This window comes from Acanthopagrus latus, chromosome 3, assembly GCF_904848185.1.
Source record: "Acanthopagrus latus isolate v.2019 chromosome 3, fAcaLat1.1, whole genome shotgun sequence".
Classification (NCBI taxonomy): domain Eukaryota; kingdom Metazoa; phylum Chordata; class Actinopteri; order Spariformes; family Sparidae; genus Acanthopagrus; species Acanthopagrus latus.
Window position 1 is genome coordinate 23675590 of NC_051041.1, and position 20495 is coordinate 23696084.

The window sequence follows — 20495 nt, forward strand, 5'->3', positions numbered from 1 at the left end:
TTGTGCCAGAACAACAGAACCACATAATACCTATCTCTAATATATCCTTAGTTTATGACCACAAATAAGACATATAAGCCGAGGTGATTCTCATTTGATGCATCTGCTTATTTGCCATGACTTTCATGATTGACGTGGGGATGATTTTCTCACACTTCTCGTGAGGCTGGTTAGCTGAGAGGCCTTTTCGTGTTTTCCCTGATTCGGCATGGCTGGCATGACAGTGAGCCAAAACATGATGGTGGCATGATGAGCGAAGGACTGTGAAGATGCTCTGAGAGTTTATGATTTATCTGCTTGTCAAGGGCCCACTGCATTAAATATGGAAGGAGAGAGCCGAGGAGTTGACAAAGTGGATTTAGACAGACGTTTGTGGCCACACAGTCTCTTGTATTTTTTTTTTTTTAAAGCAATGTTACTTTCAGCTTCATTTTACACACAGGCATGAAATCACGCCGCTCACATATGCCAGCACCCGAATGCCCACAAAAGACATGCTCACAGTCTGAGTCCCTTTTATTTACTGCTCTGGCACCGCACGACAGGGACATGGGATATATTATGGTGGAAAATTCCTGGTCCTGGTTTCCTGGATTAATATGGACCAAATATAAAGTGTCAGCTTCGATTTGGGTATATACGTGAAAATGAAAAGGGGAATTCAGTGGCTGGTGTTGAGTCAGAGTACAGAACAGCATGATAGACTCATAAGAGGGTTTTTGCTTTCACAGGCGGTCCCAGTGGTTGTGACTTTATGCAGTGTCACGCCTGCCAACACGAGGCTGTGATTAAGCCAGTTCGTGTGGTAATTGGCAACATTTAGAACGGCTGAAAAAAAAAAAGAAAAGAAATGATGATTGACATAACATCACAGCGAGCCAGCCTATAGCCACTTAATGGGAATGATGCTTTAAGGATGAAGTGGTTGGTCTTTTCTCTTAAAGCCTGATGTTTTATACATTTCGAGTTTTGTGCGGACGCGATGGAACTGACGCAATGTGTTTTACATTTCAGCTTCAATCGGTTAGGAGGAGCACTGAACCACCGTGACTAAGACGAAAATAGCTGCATTGTTTATTCCTTTATTTGGATCCCCATTAGCTGTTAGACCGCAACGGCCACTCTTGGGATCCACATTAAAACCCAATGTATACTCCATGCCTGTGCCTATTAAACATTATAAGTGGGGAACAAGACTGGTCATCAAACTCACCGTTTCCTTAACCATCTCAATATTAGTGTGTCAGTGCACGACAGGATGAGATCTGTGTTCACTAAAGCAAATTTATTTCGTTTTATTTGGCAGGGATTCGTGACGCCTCGGGATTAGTTACATGGTTTCTGGTGGTAGTCGCTGTGACTACTGAGTTTTGCGCTGACGCACCACATTGTTTTACCAAAGCTTTTGATGCTAATGTCATAAAGTTGCAGACTGCGCAAAAAAAAGAAAGAAAAAAAGATGTGACCGCAAGTGACTCATTCATGCCTGTCAATTATGAATTTATGTGGAGAAAATCAGAAAGGATATTAGATTTTAGCAACTGTGAAGGACTGTTAAAGATAAATCAACACCATAGCAATGTGCCAGATGGGTCACATGCAGGTTTTTTAATACTTCCAGACATGTGACGATACTTTCTTTCTTTTCAGGAAAGTAAAATTATGTGAAACCAAAGTGATCAGCAGAATTTGAGCAGTCTTGATGTTATGCCTATGTATTGTATTGCAGAAATATCTGCTGAAGTTAGCATGCTAACTAGCTAGCCCTCAAAAGCTCCTGTGCTAGCAATGTATCAACTACTGTATCAATCCGGAGCTCTGATCTCCCAATCGCAGCCACTAGAAGCACAGCGAACTGGGCTAAATAGCTAAGGCAGCTACTGTTAGCAGCAGTTAGTGGTTACTGTCGTGATATGCTGCTTCCTGTTTGTTTGGAGTATGGATCTGCCAGTGGCCAATTTTAACATATGGCAGCTTTAAGCTCTTTTAGCTTTGGTCTTTACCAACTCCTGAGAAAATATCTGACTCTTGATGCTAAATGCTCGACTCTGTCCACCTCTGCTGTTTGGTGCTGTGCTGATGTTGTGCACTGGGTTTTCGCATCTTGTTCCATGAGAACAGCTGCCTGCTGCAGGTAATAACAACACTGATGATTGCATTGTAAGTGAAACAAAACAGATCTTCATTTTCATTTTTTTGCCTCCGGTCTTTCAACAGAATCCTAGTGCATTCTCTGAAAGCTCCAGTAAAGAGCAGCATTTTTTCCACCCAAAATATCCGCTATAAATGGTCCATTACAATACGTAAGTGTCTGAAATATACCTGTGTTGTCCTACTGAATCAGGGGAAAAGGATGTGAATTTTGTTACAACATCATATGTTGAAAGATTTGTACTTTCTGGGGTTGGTGTTGAGGAACGTTTTCCATTCAGTGCTTGCTGGAATTTTGCTGTGATGGAATGATTCCTACTGGTTACGCGAGCACCATCGTCATATCTCGAAGCTTCCAGCTCTCCATAACATAATTATAACTTTGTGATCTAATGTCTGTCTGCTCTGAGCTGGATGTGAACGTGCACTGGTACATGGATGTGGTGTGTCAAGGACACCCCGGGGGCCTGTAGTGGTGCTGCTGGTCCTGGACCTCTAGGCTGCACGTCCCATTCATACAGCTGCCATGGGAAGAGACATGAACTTTGGTCAGTACTGCAGGACATGCTGATCTTTATCTTGATCCCTGTCTGTTTTCCCCTGCTGTGTTACTGTGTTAGCTTGTTCTTGAGCTTGAGTGTTTTTATCTTCCTTTCAGATCTAGAGCCTTCACTGAAAATAGATGAAGGGATTCTGGATCATCTAAACAGACCATAATGCTTCAGTCTAATAGCCCTTATCATCATATTGTGCTTTCTGACATCAATAACAGAAGATTCTATCCGAATAAATGGACATTCTCTCCAGTTAATGAACTAGGAGACAAGGAGAAAGTGATGACGAGCAGAGACGAAACAAAACAAGCTTCTTCTCAGCCTGCTAAGTGGATCAGGGTCTGTTTCCCCCTGGGTGAGATTAGTCCCCTTGGGAAATGAGCACAAGTAGGTATTAACACGGTGACACAGCTCCGTCCCCTCTCCCATGGCTTACACAAAACACTGGCTGGAGCTTCCTGGCCTGTGCAAACGTAGATTGAGTAAATTGATAGCGGAGTGAGATTTAGATACAAAAAAGCAAAACGGCATGTTTCATGCATATTCTCCTTAGTCATTTGGGATTCTCACTGCTAAGATCATCTATTATAATGTATCATAATAATCATAATTGTTACAGTAATATCTTTTTCAGCTAAAAATCAAACATGTCCAGTCTCTCTGTGATCCAGTGTGGCTGTCAGTATTACTCATAGCATCGTGCATGGACGCAGTTTTTCACAAGTGAAGCTTTGCCTTATATGCGCTGCAGCAATCCACTATGACGTTTTACACTAACACGTCTGGTATATGTCCAATGTGTGGCATGTTTTGAGAAAACATGGCTGATGTTACAAATGCAATAACCAGACGAGTGTGACGGTGCTCTGAACTTCGGCAGCAGTCACACAGATTGCAGTCTTGCTAACCTCACTGTTTTTGTTCTTTATGCTAATGTGACGTGTGTGAAGCGGCTCCTGTGCCTTGTTGCCTGTTGGTGGTCCGGAGCACAGACGGGTCCAGAGATGGAAGAAGTGCTTAGAAATAATATACTTATACTTAAAAATAAAAGTAGCGTCTCAGTGCTATGAAAAAGCAGACTAAAACACGTGGTTATTTTAATAAGTCGGCAGGTTTTGTTACTTACTGCACTGCCTTGAGTCACTCTGGCGAGATGAAAAAACATACATGTCAGCGGGGGAACAGACCGAAACTGAGAGAGCAGAGGTGCTCTCTAAATCACGCGTATCCTTGTACGTTCACCCTTGTTTTACCTAGGTTGTCTCCTCCATCAGCGGGGTGCTTTTTATTAAGAGTTTCCACTGTAATTCCAGCTGCTCCACCGTTACTGGGGGATAGTGACCGGGGAGAACGATGCCTCTTCCTGTTTGTGATGTGGAAGGACGGATGTGTTTTTCCTTCGTGACGTATTATCAGCTTTATTTTTCCTGGAAACATTGTGCTCGATGGCAGACTGTGTTACTGTGCAAAAAAGTTTAAGTTTAAGTTTAAGTAGAAGCACAGAAATATTGGCATCAAAATATAATTAAAGTACCAATAATAAAAGTACTATTTATGAAGGTATGTTTCGTAAGATCGTAATATTGGTATATCGATACATTGATGTGTTCATCATCAAGAAAGTAGCATTTAAATTGTAAAATGTATATAGTGGAATAAAATAGTGGATAATAATAGTAGAGTAGAAGTATAAAGTACCATAAAATGGAAATACTCAGGGAAAGAACAAGCACCTTAAAATTGTACTTAAATACAATTGAAACTCATCTCTAAAGTGTCCTTTTATTGTTTCCTTGCGGTTTTCTGAATTAATGAATACTGAAAATGTTCCCATGTAAGCTATCATGACACCGTAGTGTTGTTTTCTTTCCCCCTGCTGTGGTGCAATCTGCATCCAAAAAACCCGTCTAACATACTGCGACCAGGTTTTTGAAGTTGAGATTAACAGATCTACTGAATATCTACTGAAGTACTGTTGCTTTTTTATCATTGAAATATTTGTGTTGGAGTGTTTGTTTGATTAACCTCAGGTTCTCAGGTTTTCCTGACAAGTGATTCTCGATACATCTGCAAATTGATACCCAGCCAGGCCTGAATTGGAGCTAAACACAACTTCAGCTGCCTTTGCCAAAACAGTGTTTGTTTCCACTGAACTGCTTCTCTGCTCTTGGAAAAGGGTGAAAGATACTCAACTCAGTTGACATGAGAGGGAAACAGAGGCCGTTTACAAGCAAATTCCCAGCACGGCTCCGATTACAGAAAGATGCTTCTCATTTCTAGAGATTAGTCACCAAATACAAACTCCGTCTTCAAGCCGGAGAGGTCCTTTTATTGAAACGTATTGAATAGCAACAAGAGAGCACATAAAACCATTTCACATCCACCCACGCGCTTCACCTCCTGATACAGCTGCGACCCTCCAGCAGGTGCTGGAAGTCATTGCCCTCATCAGTCGGTATGAAGCTGTGGTACTGTTAAATCGGATGTGTTCATGGCAATGTGAGTCTGATTTTTGTTCTGACAGTTGTGTTACCCAGCTGTTACACACTGTACCGGAATCAAATTCCAACAGTTAATTGGAGCCGCAAGTGAATTGAACTGAAAGATGCACTCAGTCTGCCGTCATTCAGGGGGAACGACGTGATGAATCATACATGTCGGAATATCCTGACAGTCCCTCCTCACAGGCTTCTATCCTGTTGCAGACATCTTAACAACACAAAACGTGGTGGAACTGACTGTGTTAAGACTGAAAAAAGAGCTGAGAAGGGAAATTCAAGACCTGCAAATGTTTTTATTCCCATGCACCTGCCAATGTGGTGCGAGAAGTGGGTGTGCATGTTGCTTTGTCCGTTTCAGCAAGTTGCGAGGTATTTTCTGTCTGGATGCTTTTGTGTTGAACACTTTCGCTGAAGCAAATTGATGCAATTAATGCCTTTGAATCCAACAATCACAGTTACATATACTGTGTCCCTGAAAGCTCAAAGCACTGCGAAGTAAGAGAAGAGGAGAGACTTTATTTTTTTTAAATGAATAAATATTTTTTTATGAGTAATTTGGCTTTTAGGCACCATTTTGATGGCCATTATCATTTAGGAGGGAGGGTTAAGCCATGAGAAGTATAGGAATTCCCCCTGATGTAGCCTGGACGCTGGTGGTGCTGATGGGATGGAGATGACGAAGATGTGATAAGTGGGACTCTGGTGAGCTCAACCTGGGCACTGAATATGATAAACTGTGGCTGTGATGACACCAGTGGCTTTCTGAAAACTTGAGAGACCTTCACTCCGAAGCACTCGAAGCGGCTGCGAATGAAAGGCGGAGCACTCTCAAAAATACTTTTCTTGTTTATCCAAGTTGCCTGCCCCTGGGCTCCAGATTGGTGAAATTGTATTAATCCCAGCAGCTCGCGAGGTCTGTGAGGTAGAATCACTGTATTACACTTCCACTTGTTCTTTGGTAAAGTTTAGGCAGAACGACTACTTGGCTGCTGGTTTGGGAAAACATTGAGGTTTTGGCTAAAATTGCTTCAAACATCATAATACTTCTGTTACTTCAATTACAAACCTACCGACGTTACCTAAGTAACTTTCATTCCTTAATCCACTTGATGTGACTTCAAATAAGTTAAAGGAACTGGCTGTTGACCTTGGTTTCACATTATACGTGAACAGCGTGTCTCCTGAATGGAAGTACCTGACCTCCACCCTACATGGACTTTTATCTCTCTTTATACTACTTCTAGTTACTTACTTGTTGCTAGCTGTAAGAACAACTACAGCCACTAGAGGCTGCTGCCTAAGAAAAGATGCAAATATAGGTCTTAATAAGCTGCTTCCATTCTTGACTTAAATGGTCGACATGCAAGATGACTGTGTGTCCTTTTTTGTGTCAAGTAACACAGAATGATAACAAACAACCAACAGACCACAATTATTATGAGTCAAGCGATGAGTTTGCCCACCGCGTTTGGTTGATGCCTTCATTCACACTGCGAAGTAACTCAGAAAAATCAACCTGGTTCCAAGAAAAAAACCCCCAAAACAACTGTCGCTCTTACTTGCATGTACTATGACCATGTGGATGTTTATGTTATGTGCTCCTCAGTGCATACATACACTGCCCTCTCTCACACACAGTAGAGTTGTCTTGCTGCCTTTGAAACTGAACACACAGATCCTATGTGCAGCTCTCTGTTTTGACACCCCGTATAGTGGAACTACAAACAAGACAGTATTTTTAGTTTGGCGGCGGTCCATGCAGCATGGAAGTGGGGCAGGGGCATGAGAGGGCCCATGCATGGTGTCAAGAAAGAGGGGTGCTCTTCACCGGCCTGTGACACTTAATGTTTGAGGGGGCTGTTGTGAATATGATCAAGGAGACTTTTGTTGCCTCGGACTGGAAGCTCCTTGTCCCTCTGCCTGTGAATATCCTCAGCTCACAGCACGTGTCAATGTAGTGCTACCAGTGTGAGGCAAATGCACGGAGAAGGTCAAATAGGCAGCTTGCAAAGAACCGCAGAGTTTGTTCACAGACAGCCTACAGAAAAGATTCCACATCAGCGACCATATGTAATTAACTGTTTTAGGTAGGTAGCAATAAAACTGTATTTGTCCGTTTGCTTGAATTCCTCCCTCCAGCCACTGAGACTGTCTCTATCATGCGGGCTTGACCCGGAGGTTGCCAATTCGTGTTTGTGTCTTTGTCTGCAGCTCTAGTACAGGCTTGTGGTTTTGGCGAGGAAAGAAGAGAGGAGGACAGCGTTGTGGCTGCGCAGGGGGGACGGAGGTGGGGATGGAGGAGAGACGGGACAAAGAAGAGGAGGAGAGGAAGGATGCATTTCAGCCTGAGAAGCCATAAAAGAGAGATGAGGTGAAGAGTTCATGCCAGAGGAAAGGAGTCTATGTAATTTCAAGTTCAAGAGTATAGAAATACATGACAATAGAGCCCTGGCCACAACAGTGAGATAAACAACTCTTTTCTACTGTCGGATGGAGATTTTGCCTCTATAATACTTGCACAATGGCCAGTGCGTAATTTCAATGTTTTCATCCTCTCATTTAATGCACTGCAGCCCTTTCTCTCTGTTTGAAATTACATCTGCTATCACCAAAACTTCTCTGAGCCCAGTTTACCCTGGTCTGTCATTGTGCTCCGGGGCCAGGCCTTCCTCACTGCCATCCCCGCAAGACCAAATAAAGGCAGCCAATTTCTGGTTGCTGATGTCATCTCCACCATCTAAGTGATTGCCCTATAATCAGCCCTGCTCTGCTCTGTGATTGGAGCGGCCCGTCCAATCTGGCGTCGGCAACTTATGTTGGACTGATGGCAGCGAAAGATGAAGGAACATATGGCATCCTTTAAAGTCAGCCTCCTTTTCTCTCGCTCTCTCTCTCTCTCTCTCTTTGTAAATGCACATGATTGAGCAGATGACTTTACTGAGCATTTGGGCTGTTTTCAACATAAAACTCATGAAATCAAATTGTAGTTATTAATGAATGAGAGTATGCTGCTCTGTTTCTTTGCCAGCAGCTATAGATGTTCCTTATTAGTTGTTCCATTCACGAACGATGCTCGTTCAGGGACCTATTAGAGTTTTGGAGCCAAAGTCCTGGTATAAAAAAATACTTTAAAGGTGCACTATGTAGTTTTGCGGAAGCATTTTTAAAGAGGAGACTGAGTTTTTATGTCTGAACCAAATAATAAACAAACTGTCTTCATTTTAATGACTGAACAAACTCAATAGACAAACTGACCTTAAAGGACAACACAATGTATTCTGTTTTACTTTGTTAACATTTGGCGGACCCTGCCACCCTTCTTACTTTAAAAATGTAAACATCCACACCATCAGAAGTGCCGCTCTCCTGCAGAAAACATTGCTTAGGTGACTTTGTGACATCACACTACATCACAGAGTCATACATCGGCATGATCAATACCTGGCAGATAGATTTGCAGGTAAGGATCGATTCAGCCCAGCTGCTCTTTCGTTGCTATTGGTGCTGGCTCAGGTGTGTGTGAGCCAACCAATCAGAGCAGACTGGGTATTTAGGAGGGAAGGCCTTAAAGAGATATAAGCCAAAACAGAGCGATTCAGACATAGGGAAAACAGTGCTGCTGCTGCACTGGACAGTATGAGAGCACAGTATAGCAGGAACTCAAAATAAAATTAGGATACTGAACATGAGCATAATATGTCTCCTTCAATGCATGTCCATCATCCTTGGCATGAATATTATGCATCATCATTTTTGGTGCTAGCATCCACTATTAGGTTACAACCTAAAAAGTTAGGACACTGTTTAAAATGTCAATCTAAAAAGGATGCAAGGATTTGCTTATTCATTTCGACTTGTTATTCAACTAAATACACTACAACGACAAGATATTTAATGTTCAAACTGATGAACTTTGTTGTCTTTTTTGAAAATATACACTCATGCCTGCAACATGCAAAGAGAGAAGAACCACAAGCATCCAAACCTTTTTGGAATTAGAGTTATAATTTAAGCCGCCCAATCGGTTTTTATAAATGGGTACTGCCATACAGAGAGATATAAAGTTTAAATAGGGAAAGAAACAGGCCCATCACTTAGAGAATAGATGTTTAAGAAGTAGACTTGTGCAGTGCCTGTTGAAAACAGGCTTTTTGGCACAGATCATCTGGTAATGTGAGGTTTACAGATCCGGTCTTAAGCCTCCTGAACTGCTCACAGACTCACCAGGGCTGCCCCGAAAATATCTAACTTGTGTGATATTTAAGATTTAAAGTCAGGGTAATCACATTGGTACAACAACAAAGCAATGAGAGAGTCATCCCAGAAAGGTTGATGGTGTTGTAAAGCAACGGTAGCTAGCATAGTACTGTTCACAGAAACTTCCATTCTCACCGGCAGTTCTCCCTGAAGAATAGAGAACGGGTGGTGAATCCAAACTTGTTTAACCTTCTGCCTGTGTTTTTTTCTCACTGTGATGTGTTACTACATTAAGTTGTGGTAACACGCTTATCTCCATCTTTGTTTACATCTGCTTACCCATGAGGTCACGTGAGGGGGGATCACAAGATTATACAGAATTACTCATATTGAACTTTGCACCAAATTCGACACTGCACTTCCTTGGGCCCTCAGCAACAAACCTGCTTGGTGTCAAGTAGATCAGATCGGAACGGTTGCAAATTACATACACACAGACGCAGAGATTCCTGGCTTTATAGTTAGATGAGCAAAAGTAATTCAGTCACAAATGGTTAGACTCTTCATCTCTTTCCTTTGTTTCTTCCCTACAATGGTATTATTATGTGATCAGACCAGAATATCAATTAGAGCACTCCAGGAAAAATTTTTTTGAGTCATTTGTCAAGAGCTGCTGAAGTGGCTCAATGTGGACGGGGTTAATATTGAGTAGTACATTGTATCTGGAAATTGGACCTTCTTCAGAGAGAATTACCATGATTGCCTACAATTACTCTCTCAAATATATCCACAGGGTGCCCAAATAAAACGCAATATGGCTTGCCACAACACATTCTGCAACCCGTCATTAGGAGCCGCAACTCCTTCTGTTTAACGTCTCGTAGCTGTCGTCTAATGTATATGAGCTGTAGAGGAAGACCCCGGCGACCGGGGAGGGAAAAACGATTTATGGTTATGAAATACAGGGTGCGTGGCATGTGAGGGGCCATCGCTGACAAAGAGTGACCCGTGGGGTCAAGAGTCTCTCACAGACCCAGATGACTGGTCTGTTTCTGACCTCAGACCAGGCCTGTCACTCCGGTGCACGTCAGCTGTCAGCCTGCAGAGAGCAGCCAAAACAGAGAAAAACAGCCCAGACTTCATGTGGACATAAACAATCAAGAGCAACAATTTGCTTGTGGATACTTGAATTACCGGGATAATTTTGTTAAATTATATTCTGGATATATTATATATAGGAGAAGCTGTTGTATTAGATTCCATTACATTTGACAGGTTTAAGTGTAATGAAGTGGTTGCTGAGCATACATAGAATGAATGTTTCACTGTGCGTTGCTGACAAAAAAATGTGATAACTTTATTCATTTTTCCTTATTCATAAAAGATGAAAATTACCTACAGAATGTGAAAAAATAACAGTGGTAACGTTATGCTTTAGATGTCTATGTGTTGTGTTGCAGAGATATCTGCTGAAGTTAGCACGCTTACCAGCTTTCCAAAGCACCTTTGCTAGTGGCAGAAACAACAACGCCTCCCCTGAGTCCGGCTAGCTGCACGGCTAACTGAGCTATCAAGCAAACAGTAGCTACCATTTTTGATGCAGAAACAGATTATAGTTAGCAGCAGTTACTGTGGTGATATGCTGCCCCTATTGGTGAGTATGAACTAAACAGGTGAATAATTTTACAAACTTTAAGTGAATAAGAAAAAAGAAGAAAATCTTCAGTTTTGGGTAGCCCCAGCTGGTCCTGCATCCATCATGTTTGAATATAAAGAATGTAAATTGGCTGTAGGTGTGAATGGTTAGTTTGTCTCTTTATGTCAGACTTGTGATGCAAGGGTGAAATGGCCAAAGTCAGTGGCAATGGGTGCCAACTCCTGGCAGCCCTAGCTGTTAGTTTGTTTTATTTATATGTGAATCCATGGAGAAGTACTTGTGTAGAGTTAGTATTTTAGTGAGTGGGAATATCTGATATATATAATATATCTGATATTTCTACATTCAGTACATTTGTGGCATTAGTGCCTCCAACATTCAGCCGGCACAAGTAAACACAATATTGCTAGATGACTGTTTAAGCGAGCACCACTGGCTTTCTTGTTTCATGACTACGCAATCGTGTCCTCTGACATTAGCGGGGACACTTTTTTGTTTCAGGCACGGCAGGGTGCTTCCAATATATATCTCTGCTGGAAGCCCTGTATCTTCCATTCAAAGTCTCTGTTTGTACCTCGAGGGGAAATTTGAAGCGAGTACACACGAACCACAAATAAACCAGTCATCACACACACACAAACATACACAAAAACAACTAATATTAGAAATATGAGAGAGTAGACAAGGGTGGCCAATCTAAAGCTGTTCAGCCATAACTGGCACTACAAAGGCACAATGCCAAACTGCAAACTGAAGTGTACCAGTCAATCTGTGCACAAGGTAAACTCCCGTCTCTTGTACTGTGGCTGTTCATCACCCTTATAGCTTTTGATATAGAACCATTCCCCCTTCTGTTTCTGTTACATACACACATCTAAAACACAATCCTGATGGCAATAACCTAAACAGTGAGAATCTTTTAAAAACAGTGTAAAAAGCAGAGATACTGCCTTTTGATTCCACATACTACTACAACGGGGCATCTTCATTATCCACAATACAACTCAACTGCGGACAGTTTTGCTGGAGTTTGGGCTGCTGGAGTCACTTGCCTCAAGTTGAGATGAGAATCTAGATAAATTCCCTCTAACTCTACAGCCCCAGATTATTTTTCATTTTAAAACTCGCAGTGTCCTTGAGCTTGATACTGAACCCCAAATTGGCACCTTGCATGGCAGCCTCTGCCATCGGTGTATTAATGTGTGTGTGAATGGGTGAATGCGACAAGTGCTGTAAAGCGCCTTGAGCCGTCGGTAGACTAGAAAAGCGCTGTAGCAATCCAAGTCCATTTACTCATACAGTGAGGTTGAGTTGTGTTTATGCAAATGCACATACGATTAATGGTCCCTCAACTCCCCACAGCGTATCCGTCATGTTCCGCGTGGTGCATTAGACCCTCTAATGCAGGCCCCTAGAAGCTCCAGGTTTGCTGTCATGTATGGTTAATGGTTATATGATTAATAACATATTTGTTCGGGAAGAAAAACTACTTGTCATACTGTATCTTCATTATATAAATGTACTGTGTTCACATGGTGTACACTCCTATTTAAATCTGTTTAATTGTTTACCTGAAGGTAACAGTGCAATGCAAAGAAAGGTGATGCTGTTGGCAGTGGTGTACAGTATGAATTCGGGGCCCACAGCTGATTTTTGTCCCAGAGCCCCTGAGCGGTTTAATACGGCCCTGCCTCTGGATGAAGCATTCATCATAAATTCCTTCAGTCCTCTCACTTTGGACAGTACAATTATTTATTACCAATTAGACTTCAAAGAAGACATCTGCCAGTGATGACCGAATTTGTTCTCGAAAAGAAATAAAGAGTTCTTTTCTGGCTGCAGGTTATAGAAACCATCTGTCACTGAGGCTTGTTAAGTAAGAATGTCCAGGAGTGGATGGAACCTTTTCTGTCCTGGATGTCCTTCCAAGGCATGATGTGATAGTCTTCTTTTCCACATTCCACGGGACAGGACAGCTCTGTTTGGACGAGCAGCGGCAGAAATGAGATCTACAGGAGTGACTAATGCACAGCAGGAGGAATGTGTCTTATATACGTATGAGTTTTCCTTCCCCCCTCCTTGTCCTCCTGGTGTCTGGCCCAGTCAAACATTCTGTGATGTGGCGTTACTGTCCCCTGCTGGTGCTGCTTAGACATGTTTGTTTTTTGTTCCACCTGCCTTTTATTGTATCATTTCCTTTTTATTTCCTCCACTCATTTTTATTTTGCAGCTGGCAAATGACTCAAAGCATACTTACAGACAAGTGTAAGTGACATTTAAGGGTCTCGCTGCAAGTTTAAAGTCCACATAAAAGTTTCGTATAATATGTTTTAGTTATGATACTCAGTTGCACACAATTTAATAAAGGATTTTATGTCTCCCAACCAGAGGTGATGGATGGTTGAGGCTTTTTTTTTTCCACATATAAGCAGCCATGGAAAAAGTTAAAGGATGGAGAAAAGATCATGTGTTAATGCACCACTAGGTGGCAGCAGCACAGTTCAGTTAACTCAGCGCTCGTTCAAAGTCACTGCTCACAAACAATCTGTTATTCTTCCTCTCGTTTATCTTTGTCTACCGGATGAATGACTTGACTTGTCATCCACAAATAACACTGATGTGTCTCTGATTTCAAGGCAAACAGCTGTCCTGACAGATGGACAGAAAACTTAAGCGGGCGATCACCAGCGTTCGGCCCACGCAGCACCTGGGTCCGTTCACTTGGCTGTGTAATGTGGCCGTGACAGTGAAGATTTGGGGTGTGTCCCTGAGTGTCCCTAGCAAATGTACATATAAATCATGCTACATGCTCTCCTTCCACTCAGTATTAAGCTACAAGTGATATTTTCTTTTGACAGTTTGAGGACAGGTCAGACTGATCCAGCGCTCTGCCAGGAAATTCTAAGAGCAGCGAGCACACAGCACTACTCAGGGATGGAACTGAATTAGTAGATGCAGCAGTACATTTACTCAAGTACTGTAGTTAAATACAGTTTTGAGAACTTCTATTGTGCCTCAGTGTTTTCATTTCCTGCAACACTCGACTGTATTCTAGTGGGACTTGTTGTACTTTTACTCCACTTCAGTTATTTGATAACCTTAGTTACTCGTTACTTTGCTGATCGAAATGCTGCATCAGAGCCAAAGTGGCGCATTTTTGAATTCATTGATTTCATTAGCAATCTCATAAAAAATACTGATTTGATAATCAGAAAGATGCTGAATGTGGGGTCTGATAATCTGTCACAACACAGTATACAGTAGGGGACAGACCGATTACCAACCCGGGTGATTATTGGGGGCCCAACTGTCCATGTCTGTATTTGTTGTGTCTAATTGCTAATAATAATCTAAATTAATTTTAAAATACGCTTCTTTTGCTCTGAGCATCTTCTCTTTATCTAGCGTTACCAATGTGATTGGTTACACATCACAAGTATTTGCCTATCAAAACTGAATAATCTGAATCTGCAAAGTAATTAGTGGCTAAAATGATCAAATAAATGAGATGGAGCTGGGGTATAAAGTAGCTGAAAATGGATATACTCAACTAAAACACTAAAGTATCTGGGTAAGTTGTACTTCACTGCAATGCACCACTGGTGATCCTTCATTTTTATTTAAATTTTGAGTCCACGTTTCAGATATTGTTCCACTTGATTACATATAATCAGTATTGTGTGTTGCCCCCTGAAAAAATCATATCTGTTGATCCCCAATGTATTTGCACACATGTAAACAGATATATCATTTACTTTTACTTTTGATGCTTAAGTAATATGAGACACTTTAAGTCTGTAATTCAAATACTGCTTGTATGGACTATTGCCAAAGTGATATTTTAACACTGTATCTCTACATTTACTCAGTTATGACTTTTGAGTATTCTTTCACATCATTGTATCTCATGAACAATATTTACTTTCACCTGTGAAACATATAACTCCAGGCCTGTCCCTCTGGATTCTGGTTATTATATGTCAAAGGTCACACATGAGACCCCTTTGCCCATAACCTTTCAGTATATACAGCATCCATATTGATGTCTTCCTTCCCCTCCATCTACAAGTTTGCCCCACATTTCACGTGGGAAGGGTCTTACACGATGGAATTGCCAGTTCCATCAAAAACCAATTTACCCTAATGAAAAAAAAAAAGATCATAGATATGGGCAATAAAATTGGTCATGCATTTCAATTACTGAAGTGACGGGCTTGATAAGTGTATGTCTGGATTGCAAAGTGAGTGGGAGAGGAGATCTCAGCCCGAGGCTATTCTCCTTCTGATTCATACATTCAAACGGTGAAGTATCCTTTCCATCTTGTGTGGGAGCACAAGACAGACGCATGGGAGGAAGGTCGCGTGGATTAAATCCACAAAGTAACAGCTGGGTGATTCTTCTTTTTTTTTTTTTTTTTTTTTTTTAACTTTCTGCAGTCATTCGTTTTGTGAATTATGGTCCAACAGATGTGCCGGCTCTTATTTGGCTGGAGCAAACAATACTTCCGGAGAGCTTTATTTTTCTTCTAAGGCCTACAGTACATCCTGAAGAAATTTTTGATGTGACATCGTCTCAAATTATTTAGAGCCTTTTCAGTTTTCTTTTGAACCTCTGCTGATTCAATTTCCAGACAAAGAATACAAAGGAAATATTTTTTTTATATAACATATCCAGCTGTCTTCTGTCATCCTGACATTGTAGTAAAAGAACACTGAGGGGCAAGGATAAAGGAAAGGCTGATTATATCCTGGCAGGATAAAGCTCAATTTTGACTGACTTTGGACAATAGAGACCCCTTCAGCACCGTCATTTCCAAACCCTACAGCCAAAAACAAGCTATCTAATTAGCGTCCTGGTGTTGCCATTCTTACTCGCTGCTCCATTACCAAGCCACAAACCAACAAAAAATGTGTTTAATGTACACACTGTATCCTCTGACAGGAGTTTTGGTACTGCTGAGGGAAAAATACTGATGTTAGTTGTAATCTTCATATTTCAGTGTAGTATGTAGAACTACAAACTGTTGCAATACAACACTGGCAACAGCTCCATTGTGTCAGGCGGAGAGGTTAGAATATGTGACATTTGTAAAATTAGCAAAAAACGTGTAAAAGACACTCATCTAAAGCTTTGGTTCTTGGTACTGATTAACTGAACATTATTTATTTATTCAAAGCAACTTTACATATTCTGATATTTGAGACTCCAAATATCCTACAAATATGTACCCCACTGCTGATGTGTTGTTGCTATAGTAATCCTTGGTTGGCTGTGGTTCAGGAGGTAGAGCTGGTTGTCCACTAATCACAAGGTCGGCGGTCAGGTCTGCATGCCATAGTGTCCTTGGGCTTAGAAATATAGGATAGAAAGCGCTGTACCACTCTTGGTACAGCATCTGCCATCAGTGTATGAATGTGTGTGAATAGGTAAGTGACATGTGTTTTAAAGTGCTTTGTGTGGTGGACTAGAAAAAGGTTTATAAATGCAATTATTTACCATTGTCAGCAGACATTTTGCATATTTTGGTAGTCGCTTTGTGCCTCTTTGTAGTCTTTTTGATGTCATTTTGCATCTCTTGGTAGTTGTTTTGTGTCTCTTTGTAGTCTCTTGTTGTCATTTTGCATGTCTTTGTAGTCATTGTGTATTGCTTTGTAGTCTTTTTGTTGTCATTTTGCATCTCTTGGTAGTTGTTTTGTGTCTCTTTGTAGACTTTTTGTTATCATGTTGCACCTCTTTGGGGTTTCTGTCTCTTCATAGTTGGTTTGAGGCCCTGCTGCATTTCTTTATGGATACTTTGTTTCTCTTTATACTTGTCATGTTTTCATAGTTGTTTGAGTGTTAACAGTCACTTTATACAGTGGTGGTCTCTCAGCCTGTGCTTCTCCCCCTCTCCTCCTTTCACCATTAATATCAAGCAGCTGCCTGATGACTCACAGTCAGGCCAACTCAAGATCTCTCATCAGTTGCTCAGATGTCACAAAATATACGCTGGGGCAAAATGTGTTGGAATAGTAGAGTTAATCAGCTCTCAATTTAAGTCAGAGGGTCCCAGGACACAGTGGGGGTACTGTGGGTCAGAGGAAGAGGAAAACTCATGGAAAATCCCACAGTGCTTTGACCACATTGGACCATGCCCAAGTGCTCGCTCTTAAAACGAGACGAAACTAAAACTGTCATCACAAACTAGATTATTTATTTACATTTATTATCACAGCATTCAGGGTAATCACTCACAATTAGCAGGGAGAGGCAAATAGAAACAGCTGATTAGTTTGTGCGTTCTTTGTCAGTCTCTCCCGTTGACTGACCCTTCATTTCCCTATCGACTTGCTTCCCTTCCGTCTGAGCTGCTACAACGGGGAGACGGGGATTATTACAGTATGACAACCGTGACAAGCAGCAGGAAAAGAAATCAAACTAAGTGACATGTCAGTCAGTCTGTCTAATTATCAATCTTTGTTCCATTTCAGGACCACGGTCAGCACTGCACCTACACACAGATCCCTAATTAACCACTCAGCACAAATTAAGCCCTGCAGTTGATGTTGCTGAGATTCAGCTTTCAAGGCATGTTCAGCTAACCGAGGGATTCATATAGGCAAATCCAAACAACATGCCAGCTTCTGTGGATCAGTTCACATCAATAGCCTGCAGCAGAAACATGGGCATCACTCTTGTTACTCAGAGAGCTGTGTTAAGGGATCAAAGCAGGATTGTGCAGCAGATAAAGCTGTTTTGGCTCTTCATCATTCCGCAACAAGCTGCATCAGCCTGTCAAAGTAAACATGGACATGTGAACGTATAAGATAGATCACCTGGTAGTGTGTTATTTTCTTTTAATCTGCCGCACACTTCATCGAAAACTAAATTATTGATGCAGCAATTTGCTGCGTGTTAGCACTGTTGTTAGCAGCATGTTGGAGTGCTTTCAACGATGAGTTTTTCCACTTTAGTTGGGATTCTTAGTTTTGCATTATTACAGACACAGCTGTATATTATTGGAAATCCTTTGTGACAACACCTATCATGTTGAAATACAGGCCAATACAGGGGGAACTAGACTTTTAAAGGCGAACGCTGCATGATTCAACATCTCCTGAGCGTCTACCAGCATTGAAAATGCCTCACATAAAATTTAAGGCACTTCCATTCTGAAGGAATAGGGTTATATGTTAACTTTTATCCAGTTATTGTGTTACAGGAGGCATGTAACCTGCAGCTCGCATACGTTGCGATCATGGACAATTCTTTTTACCACAGATTCCCCAGGAGAGCAATAATGGTGCATATTACATCATTATGATTCCAAAATTGCCCTCTATAGTGTGTGCACTCTCTCTTCCCCGCTTCTCGTGTCAGTCAAACCCTCCCCTGAGATGCGGTTTGTTGAAATACCGTATCCTCCATTGCACACGCAGTCATTTTATAGCCTGTAAGCAGCTGCCAGAGGCACCTCATGCATTGTCCATCATTGTATACGTAATGAAAGCAGCAGAATTACAAACCAACTTGGCAGCAGTCTTCTGAGGTCAAGGCAATAGTTTCCAAGTCACTCTTTGAAAGGCTAATACCAATTATCTCATGGTCACCATGTGTGACCTTGAAAGTCATTTCATCAGCACGTATGGAATTTAAAAGGAAAAATTATACGAATGACAGGAACAAGCATACCATTTATGACAAGAAAAGCTTGCAGAGGCAGTAAAGATCAGTTTAAAAGGGAAATGTATCATAACTGAAATAAAGCAAATAAATATTCTAGTCACTTTTTCTCTTGCCTGCTGCGCTTTAATGCACTGGCTGAAAAAGCAAGACATTTCGAGCCAGCGCATGACATGAAAAGAAACGGCTTTGGAAAATGAAGGGTTTTAGGTTGGCACACTCGAGAGCCGAAGGGAGTCTTTGGTATCATGTCAGAGACCCCGCTCCTATCCCATCTATCAAGAAAGGACAGTGACATTTTAGTGGATGGAGAATCTCTCTCAAGTGCAGCAAAAATGCATCAGGAAAGAAAATATAAAAACAAGTCATTAGACCAAGGCGTAAAAACAGCTCTGTCTTTCAACTTTATGTCTTTGTAGCAGCAGCAGTGGTGGTTCGGCTGGCTTTAAAATCAGTCGACCATCATCAGTAGGAGTGCCGAGGATCTTGACAACAAAGTAACTTGAGAGTAAACACCAGGTTTATCCGTTCAAATGACGTTTAATGCAGTGAAGATGCTGAGGCAATGATGAACAGAACCCCCAGTATGTCAATATAGAGAGCAGCATGATGCCTTTAATTTGGCCTCCTTTAGCAACCCACCCGACATCAATGGCAATTACTGGTGTCAGTGCATTGTAGCAGGTCAGACAGGTTTAAATCATAAGCCCACTGCAGCATTACTAAAACGAGCACAAGTGATGGCAGACGATTTCTTACCTGGTACAGCTACTTATCTCTGCCGACACATCATGCAAATGGTCAGCGCAATCATGATGTCAGAGCACAGCACTTAGACCAGAATCAGTGACAGTAAGTAGGTTCTTGTTTATTCCCCGCTTTGTCCTTGGCAGGCTGCCGAGCAATCGCATTTCACTTACCAATGATTCACTGTGTGCTGATCTGTATTCAACAGCGAGCACTCGTGAAGTTTTGTAGTCGTGATTCTATTTATGTCACCAAAAGTTTGAAGGACAAAGTGCAGCCAGACCAATATACACGTGTTAGCTTTTAGACACGGTTTCATCGAAAACCTCTGTTGCATCTACCGAAGTTAAACACAAGGCCGCAGGACTCTCCGGCTAGTTTGAGCGAGGGGGATGGGCCTGACGTCTTTCTTGACTGCTTGACAGATGCCTTGCAGTCTCTGGGGAAAGAAAGGGCAACAATGCGGAGCTAAGAGGGATTTGGAAGGTCTTCAGCTTAGCTGCATTTTCTGCTGCTCCGCAACAGAGCTGATCAGCCAGGTTTGACAAGGATTTGCTGGTTTTAGATGACTTATTTATCTCGCTGCTCCTCTTCAAAGAAAAAGCCTTTTTAACAGTTTCATTCAACATGTTTTTTTATATTCTTATCCATTTTTATGACTAATTTGGGCCGCCGTACCTCTATGAGAGAGCCAGTCTGACATTATGATTGGGCAGAGTTTTAATTAATCCATTTTTGTTATCTGACCAGAGACCGTGAGACATATGGTGTCACCTTCTGCCAATGACATATTGAGCTTTTGTATGAAGTCAATTAATTTTGGTAACTGAAGCATACAGTAGTTCAGAGGCCATGAGACATGTGGTTTTCTTCTTAATTACTCAGCAGTCCAGCCTCGGATCCTTGGAAGCGTCCTGCAGCACAGACCGTACTGTAAATTGTTCACGTCCTGATGCGAAAAGCAGTTGAAGGCAAGCAGTTGATCGCTGACAGCTGCCTGCGTTGATGTGATTAACTGTCATCTT